Below are 11,408 nucleotides of genomic sequence, written 5' to 3'. Positions count from 1 at the left end.
TTGACAGACAAATATTGAAGCTGAATCCAACGGAATGAAAATTGCAACATATAGTCTTCACATCCGAACAAAATGAACGAATGCATTCCTCTTGAAATGGTCACATATCCATAAATTGAGAAGCCACGTAGAATTAAGGTAGAGAAATAATTCAACAAGGTACGTATCAAGAACGAATAATCAGTAAGAAATCCCAATCTCAAACCAATATCCGTGGAAGAAGAACTAGAGCTACTAGAATTCCCACCTATGAAACTCCCGAACCTTTCCGGTTATGCAATCAGGTGTTGGGGATACAGGGGAAGCATAATATCTCACCCAGACTAGCAAATCCTACATCCAGCTGTATCCATCCTTCAACACATAACCAAGAAACCTTCGGAAACCATCTACCTCAACCTTCGAAAAGCATACGTTATACAAGTTATGGCGATACTCCCGAACTCCCGCCCCAGTACTGGGTGGCGTCGAGGTTATCTCACCAACGAACTGCATAAAATAGATTTTCGATATCCGCGTACTAAACTCAGGTATTCCAGAACTGCAACGATAAAATTATGATGAAAACACCTCAGAGCTCAACTCCCCGGGACACTTCCACTAAACCCCTGACAGGAGGCACCAAGACAATGTTCTCATCATAAAACCGTTGGAACGATTTCAAGATACCTGCGTGATCCTAAAATTTTTTTTTGTGAAATTTGAGAAGAGAAGAGTCAAAATTCTACGTCAGGATGCCTTACCAGAGCGATGAGGAGACTGGGAAGTAAAATGAATTCCTAAACTCTCCGATATATAATTCCTAAAGACTCAAAACATTTTTCTAGACACAACTCGGCCGCTAAAAACGATCAAGCAATGGGGCTCCTAAGGTCGGGGAAGGCTCTAATTACCAACTTTGTAACGCCCCGGACACACCCGCCGGTGGTCGTTACTCCTGGCGGGATCTAGACTGGCCCCACAGATCAATACTAATCTTTTCTGTGCACTTTGTCCTCACTCGTGCGCACCCGGGAGAAACTTCCCAGTCGATCACCCATCCTGACACTACTCCAAGCTAAGCATGCTTAACTTTGGAGTTCTGTCCGAATGGGCTCCCGGAAAGAAGGAATTCCTTATTGATATGAGTAGTCTATCATCCCTAATAATCCAGGCCATCACATACACCCCCACTCAGAGGAACCGACGTCCTCGTCGGGCCACAGGAACGTTCCCTCTTGGCACAAACGTCTGTGCTTCCAGTCCGGTACATGTGCCATGCCGGGTGCCACGACGGGTCACAAACGTCATGAACAACATGACCACACACCTGTCCGCAACCATCCGTGTAACGCGAGAGTCGGCTCTGATACCAACTTGTAACGCCCCGGACACACCCGCCGGTGGTCGTTACTCCTAGCGGAATCTAGACTGGCCCCACAGATCAATACTAGTCTTTTCTGCGCACTTTGTCCTCACTCGTGCGCACCCGGGAGAAACTTCCTGGTCAGTCACCCATCCTGACACTACTCCAAGCTAAGCACGCTTAACTTTGGAGTTCTGTCCGAATGGGCTCCTGGAAAGAAGGAATTCCTTATTGATATGAGTAGTCTATCATCCCTAATAATCCAGGCCATCACAACGGGACTCTTATCTCTTCTGTTCATCTTCACCACCGCCAAAACAACATTGATAACATGAAGACCTTATTCCTCCTAGCTCTCCTTTCTCTTGTAGTGAGCACAACCATTGCGCAATACAAAGAGGTTGGCGGCAGCTATGAGAACGGTGGCGGAGGGTTTGGTTCTCAAAACTGCCCACCGGAGAAGACGAAGCTGGACTCTTGCAAGGATTATGTGATGGAGTGGTGCTTGGCGGTGAAGGGTTTTTCAATCGCCAGGCTTTTGAAATGGTGGAAGGGCGCCTGTGAACAAGAGGCCCTAGACCAGTGTTGCCAGCAACTACGCCCGATAGCAAAGAAGTGCCGTTGTGAGGCCATTTGGAGAGCCGTCCAAGGCAACCTTGGTGGCATCTTTGGTTTTCAGCAAGGCCAGATAACCAAACAAATTCAGAGGGCCATGATGTTGCCGTCCAAATGCAAATTGGATTCCAACTGCAAGTTCGTCGCTACTAATGGCTATTACTAGTGATATAGCCATTATTAGCGACCAATGAACTGTCACATACCATTGGATGTGACAAATAGATGTGGTCATGAATAAAATATACTAACATCTGTGTATGCGTGAATATGAGTTTTTGGTGGTGGTTCGTTGTCATGTTTGAACTCATTTAACAATAAACAAGAATGATTGAGGAGAGGATGAAATGATTCATTCAAAAGAACTATTTTTGTTTGACAAGACTATGCTCCCTTTTTAGTCTGGCATATAGCTAAAAGAAATCAATATTAGTCACTAACGTGCTGATCAAATCTATAGTTGTGCAGAGCCGCTTCATGTTTCTTTTGCACCATAACCTCAATATAAATACGTTGTCAACATCTGTCCATCCTAACAACTTGCACAATAGCACAAATCTAATTTCACAAAAATGTTTAAATCTAAGGAAGTGAATCTAGCTCACTTGGTTAGGAGAGTGGATGTAGGACCCCGGCATCTCGGCTTAAGTATTCACGGATCCAAATTGGGTCCTATATACCATAGAGGTGACCTTTACAATTTGTTTTAACAATTAAATGTGGAACATCCAGGCATGAACTAAACAATTCTAAACATAAGATGAAAAGAAACCAAGCCTAGTATAGGACGTCTTCTCAATTCTTTAAATTTTGTACAGGGAATCTTGATGCATTACTTTTTGTGTACAACTACTTTAAGACACAATATCTATCAAAAAATTACACACATTCTAATTTTGTTAGGATAAATATCTAATAGTTTGGTCCTCATCCATCTTGAACAACCAGTGGAACACTACAAATTCATTTTCACAAAAGCTTAAAGTTTGAAGCCAACAACTTATGCCTTTTCTGCGTCCTTGGGAAATACCTTTTGTCTGGTTTCTATAACTAAATTAGCAAATCAGTACACAAGAGGGGTGGGGGGGGGGGTAGTGTCACCTCATCTTTACATAAAGAGAGGCCTAATCTAATGTGTGCATCTTCATGATTACCAAAACACCATGGACACAACTAAAAACATTCTACTTCCTACGGTTCTCCTTACTCTCATAGTGACGGTGAGCACCACTTTCATTGTCATTCAACACATAACTTGGTCATGGGTAACAAGCAACATCACAAATGTTGTATCACAAAATAATACTCCCTCCGACTCCAAATAAGTGTCTCGCAACTTTGTACTAAAATTAGTACAAAGTTAAGACACTTATTTTGGGACTGAGCGAGTAATGAAAATAAGAACTACTAGGAGGCATGAACATCATGATAGGAAATATAATACAAAACAAAAAACATGGATTGATATTTGAAAAAAAAACATGGATAGAAGAGGCCGGACGTCATCCTGATGAACCACTACTTATTGTGGTGTACAATGTCTAACAAACTCGGTACAAACTACGAACATCTTGATCTTTCCTTCATAGCGGTACTAGTTATACTTCACAAAAGAAAGAAACATGAAGCTTCATGCCATATGTTTTTTTGGTGTGCTACAAAACTAAAAGCAGGCGAGGACATGCCACACATCGCTCCTAATGGTGCAGTACACGAAACATCATCGATTTTGTGTACCACATGATTCTTAATGTAGTCAAAGCAAAAGCATTGTGATGCAGCAGCTTCAACTAAGTAGAGTGTTACTGCTTCCTTTTGCTTAATCTACAAGTCTCTATAGTGCTTGTGTGGCCTCCTTTTCTATCTGCCCTGGTCGCTGGGGAGAGATAGAAAAGAAAGGTACTAGATGCCATACAAAAAAAAATGAATCAAGAGCAGCATCGCTGCTTGTTCCCCTCTTCTCTGTTTTTGATGTGCGCCTCTTAGATTTGCTGATGGTGTTGCTAATCCCCTACATCATATTGCCATCTGGAAGAGGACAACATCCAAATGAACTACTTATCATGTGCCACTACCTTGTAAAAAAAATCCTTAACAATTTGATCTAGATCCTTCTGTAGCTAACAACTAAAACAACATTACAAGTTCAAACGCATAAAGTCTAAAGTTTTGGTACAACATTACTTCTGGTCTATCTTGAGAAAAGAAATGGGCGGTAACACCATCTACGACAACTTGGATACTTGTGTGCACTAGCAAATTAAGTCACTTCGATTAGTATCCGAACTAAATTTGTAAGCACTAAAGCAGCATACGATGAACACTCATTTTCTAGGCTTCAAAATTGGATGTGAGACATGACTCAGGCAGCCGCCTCCTCCCCAACTAGGGTTCCTCTGCCTCCCATCGACACCGTCACTGGTCCGCCTCGTCTCCGGTGGCCTTGGGGTCATGGGAGCGCGGCGGATCCCGGCCCCTGCCGGTGAGAGGGCTTCGTTTTTAGATGTGTCTTTGAGATTTGTTAGGGTTTGTGTCTAACTCAGGAAGGCGAGACGGTGGCGGCTCCCTGAAGATGGAATAAGGTTCTTCCCGCCTAGCCCCTGTTCTGGTGGCGCGTTTAGCATCGTCGGTGGGCGTGTGGATGTGTGTCTCCGGCGGATTTGTCCTTGATGGATTTGCTCGGATCTGTTCATCGTTCGTCTACGTTCGTGTGTTTTCAGGTTAGATCCTTCCGATCTACGCTACTCTTTATGGGTGGCGGTTGCTGTTCTTGTGCGCTGGTCTTATGGGGCCTTAGCACGACGACTTCCCGACTGTCTACTAAAACAAGTTTTGCCCGGATCCCGTAATGGAGGGGCGATGACGGCGACGCGCCTTCGGCTCGCTTCAATGCTTGTAGTCATCGCTAGGTGGTCTACGGATCTGGATGTAGTTTTTATTATTTTTGGTGTTTGTTGTACCGCCATGATTGAAGATGAATAGATTAGAATTTCCCCCCGCAAAAAGGCAGCATATGATGGCTCAAGGAAAATCTGTCACTTCATCCATAAATAGGGGGGTCTCATCTCATCTATTTGTCTTCATCAACCACCACTGTCAAACAACATTGACACCATGAAGACATTCTTCCACATATATGTCCTTGCTCCGGTAGCAAGCACCCTTCGCACAATATACGACGGTCGGGTATGCCGACATTCAGGACACAGGTGGAGTGTCCTGATTTATGTGTGCACGCGCATGATTTGTGCGTCCGTTAGTTCATTTTTAACAAAAATATAATTAAATGGGGTTTGAGCTTTAAACAAGAAGAGTACAGATCAGAGTTCCAATCCAGGGTCGTCTACGGGACAATCCAAGGTCATCTCAGTGGCTTCTTAGGCTCTTAGCAAGTCAGGTGATCAAAGAGATGCAGCTGGCAAGGAGCCTGCCCTCTATGCAACATGTACCCAAGATACCTCAACATCCCTACCATAGGTGATCAAAGGGATGCAGATGGCCAGGAACCCGCCCTCTGTGCAACATGTACCCAACAACAACCTAGTAGGACAGTCGGGCCAGTAATTAACAGGTGCGTTCCAGGTGGCTATATACACCAAATCTAACTGCCATAAACGTCTAGATTAGAAAAAATGGATGGCCAGAAATGCTAAGGCCGTGACACCACAGGAATCAGGCAGTTTGCCATCAGGCAAGTATAGACGGCAAAGGCAGGATTACAGACATCAAAGATTTTGTCGTCAGCTGGCTAACGACAAAGATTGTCTGCAAACCCTTAATCAGCAAAGAGTACTTTGCCGTCAGAGGGTAGGGATTTGATGCAGTTTTACTGTCCTAAATAGGTTGAGTCCACCTACATTTGTGCACTCTAGAGAAAATATATAAGGTAGGATTAACACCCACCTTTAAAGTTTAGAAACCGTAGAGGTGCAAAAGTGATCATTAGATGCAGAAAGTGAGTTTCATTTTTGCAACACCTTGTGACATGAGAGATGGCTCAAATAACGAACATGCATGTACACAGCCATCTGAGAATGATCACAAATGATGCGTGTGACATGGCATCAAATAACAATAACATTATATGAGACGAAATATGAACATAACAACAATAAATAGACCATAAGCATATGTGCTTATGAGCGTCTATGTCTGTATTGTGTTTCTAAAAAAAGAACATAAGCATAACCATGTTCTCAAAGCACATAAACATAGTCTGACTAGGGGTGGAAAGTTGCAGTGCATAATCTGGAATAGCCGATATTTTGCATCCAAGAAAATGACTATTCGTATCTGAAACATTTGCATCCAATTAGAAAAAACATCTGCATCTGAACTAAAATAAAAATAGAAATAAATTTCCTGGTTTATTTTACAAACAAATACAAATACGGTACAAATACAAATATGATACTCCCTTCGAACTATATTAGTTGTTGTACTAAATCAGTGATAATTAATATGGAGCGGAGGGAGTATGTCATTTTGACACAAATATGGACATGGAAGTGGATATATCCGTATCCGAATAAAATTTCATGAGCTATAATTTGTGCAGTTCTAGCCTCAGCCCTCAATACGACAATTATCCAACATAAAAGCCTAATAAGTTGTCTGATTTTTTTTGTATAATTAAACTTAGTGATTACTATGCATTGTTGTAGTATTTATTCATAATCTTGTCTATGATTGACTTATTATATGTTGCATGTTGATTATTTTATGTCATCTGGCTATTCTATTATTTTCTTTAACTAATATGTCACTATTAACTGTATCCGCTCGGAATCGAGTAAACATATCATCCGCATTTGTATTCAAGAATATTCATATTCACATTCGTATTGTTTTGAAAATATGAAAACGGAGCTGGTAAGAGCACTATCCGACCTGTTTTCACCCCCAAGTCTCACACACAATTAAGGTAGTCACAGACACCATAAAATATAGGCCTCACGAACGAAGAACGGCCTTGGCGAAACGCACGAACAACTTCTAGTTACTTTTTTTTCTTGAGTTGGACCACTTCTAATTACTCTCGTGTAAAACAAAATCCCTAATCAATTTGCATAACACTATAGGTTCATTTTCATTGTCACAAAAGAAATCAGTCGTTTCTTTTTGCCATCATGGTCAAATTTTCCATAAGCATGGGTACTGTTCTGTCCTGTGAGGCTTTAACACGACGACTTTCGGCTGTCTGCTACAACAAGTTTGGTGCGGCTTTGGTGAGGGAGGGCGAGGATGATGGCACGCCTTCGATTCGCTCAAATGCTTGTAGTCATCGCTAAATGATCTATGGACATGGATGCATTTCATTATGTGTTCTTTGTATGATGAATAGATCATACCTCTAAAAAAATAGAGTTGATTGAAAGTTTTGTCAAAAGAAGCTTAAATTTTCTATTTTCACAAATGCAGTGGTTTCTCTGAGTTGGTCCATGCTGTCAATGACGCGGGCATTTAGTGCGTGTCTCGTAGCTTACGTGTCAGCATAGAGAGGCCCCACATCATTGGAGCCTACACCACGAGTCAAAAAATAAGCTTTGTTTTTTCCTCCTCTGTTCCGGCGGGGCGAGGCGGCGATGGCGCGGTGGGCCGGTGGTCGGCGCTCGCGGCGAGCACGCTAATCCAGCGCTTCGCGGGGTGGCAGCAGGGCCGTACCAGGAAAAATGGAGGCCCGGTGCGAAGTCAGAAAATGGGCCCTCGGCATAGCAAGTGACGATGAGGAAAACAAGATCTAATTGTTATTATTATTAGGATTATATATCACGTTGGTACAGAATACAATCTTCTGAATAACATCTAGAGATTTTCAGAAGAAATGTTTGGTTCTTTAACAACAAACCTATCAAGACCACCTTTTAGAGATTCACTGAGTATCTTTTTTTCTGACGTTTTTCATATCCTGACTGGCACTTCCTAATTCTAGAGGACATTGCAGAAAGTAAAATAAGCGACACACAGGAACTAGAAAATGAACCTGCGGTCAAAAAAGAATGAAACAAAAGAACCTGTCTTCGATCGATGTGAGAAGAAGATCAGGGGGAGGAGATGCGTGTTGCTTTGGCGATCAAGAACTCGCAACCTCATCCGGCCCGCTGAGCGCTTGGATCTCTGTGACGAGCAGGGCCTCTAGGGATCCAGGCTCCACTTGATTCTAACACACACAGGTCGCAGGGCCGGCAAGGTGGCAACTGGAAACGAAGGAGGTCGAGTGAAAGACTGATTTGCAGGTCTGATGATTCGAGATGAATAGAACACCAACCAAATAAATAGATGGGGATTGGAAGTGATACGTTACCTATTCCACAGCTCATTGCAACGGATAATTTGGGGAAATCGTGAAAAATTAATAGTTGAGGGATTTGGAGCGGAACGTTGGCTAGTGAAGGACTGGAGATTGATTTAATTTAGCAGGGAAAGAGGAACGACGGCGGCGTTGTGAAGAAGACGAAGAGAGAATGGTAATAGAGAGAGAGGCGTGCGTGAGAAGAGGGCCTGAGAGGAACGACCAACAGCGGTGGCGTTGTAATTTACTACTCTTGGGAACACAAGTTGAGAGTTAGCTCAGTTAATTCATTGTGGGGCCCGCAGGCATGCTACAACCTGTTTTGTGCTAATTACTAAGAATACTAGTACTAAGTATATACAAATCTGGGGCCCCACTAATTTGGGGGCCTGTACAGCCGCACACGCTGCACATGTCCACGATACGGGCCTGGATGGCAGCCACTGCTTCGGTGTATACTCGCCGGTAATCAAGGCGTCGCAGGGCTACGACCAGTCCGCGCTCCACGCCGTCGCCTTCTTCGACGTGGGCGCCAACGCCGGGGTCCTCGCCGGCTTCCTTTCCGCGTAGGCGCTCGGGGGCCTCTGACGACCCTGCATCGTCCACCTCGCCAGCGCCGCGCTCTGAGCCGCCGGGTACCTCCCCATGTGCCATGTGGCTGGCTCGCCGTTGCCGGGGCCGCGCCGGCCCCGATCCCGCTCGTCTGCCTCGACATGCGGCTGGCCGCGCAGGCGCAGACCTTCCTATAGTACGGCCGATGTCGTCACCACCGTCGAGAACTTCCCTGACCACGGCGGCACCGTCAACGGCATCGTGAAGGTACATCCGTCCTGATTCCGCTGGCTGGCTTTCTTTCTTACTCTGCTAAGCAGTATTCAGTCTCTGCTCTGCATCAGTACCTAAAATCCTAAATGATGTGATTAATCAGACCTATAGCGAGTTATGCTACAATATAACCATGTGTAGATGATGTATATGCTGAAATCAAAATATCCAAAGTATCAAAATATCCATGTGAAATTAAAAGGGCCACATTCTCTGCTGTGACTCCGAGGAATCAAAAATCAGAAGAACCATGTGTTTTGTTTGCTTTTAGTTCCTTTCTTATGTGCTGTGACTCTGAGGAATCTGTTCTGGTGGCATAGCACAGTATACAGATGATGTATTATGTATATGCCCAAAGTAGCAGAAAGGTACAGTAATGTGATTTCTTAGACTTGTAGTAATTCTTGCTCCCTGGGAGGCAGCATCACTGGTTCTAGAGGAAGAGTACAATTGTGTAGGCACAGTCACTGTTTCATTATAATGTGTTCTGGCCCGGAGACACCAGAGAGGCAATAATGCAGCCTTCTTTTGCTGGCCTCATCCTTTCAGCACCATGTTTGTTTCCTGAAATCTTGTATCTACCACACTGATTGGATCTATCATTTGCGTTAATTGCACGAACTTTCATCGTTATTGTATTGAGTTTTCACCTAACTAATTCGCAAATCTGATGATGAACGTGTGTGGATCCAACAATGCACACGCTTTGCTCAATAATCCTAACCTGCACTCTGTTTCTTGACAACATAGCAAACTATTAATCATAAGGTGCGTTTATTAGGCAGTGTATCATGTTTTATCTCGTTACACAATTACAGACATGGCATACTCCTTCATATGGCATTAAACCATCTATACATGGTTTTCTGGGCTTGAGTGCAGCAACACTGGTTCAGGTACAGTGCACTCTCCATATTGATCCTGGCAGTTTCATACCTTATGCTAGAGATATTACCCACAGCCATCGCATTGCTGCTCATGTATTTTGTCAATGTCCACAGCGCTCATCGGCGGTACAACAAGAAGTTCCTTGATGCTTTCTCTCTCATGGCCGTTACTGTTGCTGGGTACCTGATGGTTGTCATAATCTGCGACCAAGTATCAGTGATAGGTTCAGCTGGACAGAGTGTTTGCTTCGCGATACTCCTGCTGTTGATCATGTCTCCATCAGTTATTGTTGTAATAGCTCAGAAGACAGAATCGAAACAGCGAGAAGAGCCAGCTCTAGCATTGCACTTGTGGGATCTGGTCAGGACATGTCATCGCACAAAGAAAACTTGAATGTGGTGCAGGCCATGTGTAAACTCGACTTCTCGCTGCTCTTCCTTGTGATGGCCTGCGGGATGGGATCGGGGATAGCCACGGTGAACAACATCAGCCAGATCAGGGGCTCTCTTTGACTACACGAGCAGGGAGACCAGCACCCAGGTGTCACTCTGGAGCATCTGGAACTTGTCGGGGAGGTTCGGCGCAGGCTACGTCTCGAATCACTTCCTCCGGTCGCGAGGAGTAGGCAGACCTTTTTTATAGCAGCTACACTTCTGGTCATGGGTGTAGGCCACACCATCATCTCCTCCGGTTTCCATGCGTCGCTCTACGTCGGCTCTGGTTTCCAGAGGCACTTCTGTGACGAGGAGTCGCCACAAGGTGAGTTTGCCTGCGCCGGTAAGCACTGCTTCACACTCCCCTTCCTTATCATGGCATGTGTTTGTGTTTTCGGGTCTGCCGTAGCATTTGTATTATTCATCAGAACAAAGAAGTTTCATAGGTGAGTTATATACGCCAGACTGTTGTCTTTTGTAGAGAGTAAACGTGTATATATGCAAATGGCACTCAGTATCATGTTAGCATTTGGTATTACTAGCAAAAGGGCCCGTGCGTTGCAACGGGGTAAGAAAATTGTGGCCATCAAATAAGCCATCGAGAACATAATATCTATCATGATGATTATAGATTGTACAAAAGGGCCCATGCCTTGTTAATTCAAATCAAATAAAATTGATCGTGGGTAGCGCTTACGAATTAGAAATGCTAGCTAATATAATACGTTGGTTGATGGACCACCTGACACAAGCTTAGAGACCACAATTTTATTTCAAAACCTTAGTTTAAATATAGCGATTGAAACATCTTTATTCATCATTATAAATACAAATTATGACTAATTTTGTTTGGAATTTTCACTTTAGACATAACAATACATGAACCATTAAACTAGAAATTGTTTTTCTGAAATTAATATGGCATGTGAATGCTCTAACAAAATACATAAATCATTTTAATTCAAATAACACAGTAAACAATCAGCAATATAGGTGGGCTGCTTAGCCA

At 43.6% G+C, this 11,408-nt stretch overlaps 1 pseudogene; it reads left to right on the top strand.

The window, feature by feature from the left end:
• The first annotated feature begins 1,676 nt into the window (after positions 1 to 1,676).
• Positions 1,677 to 10,993, top strand: LOC123153804 (uncharacterized; annotated as a pseudogene).
• Positions 10,994 to 11,408: the final 415 nt, after the last annotated feature.

Source organism: Triticum aestivum, chromosome 7A, assembly GCF_018294505.1.
Source record: "Triticum aestivum cultivar Chinese Spring chromosome 7A, IWGSC CS RefSeq v2.1, whole genome shotgun sequence".
In the NCBI taxonomy this organism is placed as follows: Eukaryota; Viridiplantae; Streptophyta; class Magnoliopsida; order Poales; family Poaceae; genus Triticum; species Triticum aestivum.
Note: the sequence above shows the minus strand (reverse complement) of the source record. Positions and strands in the feature narration are given on the sequence as shown.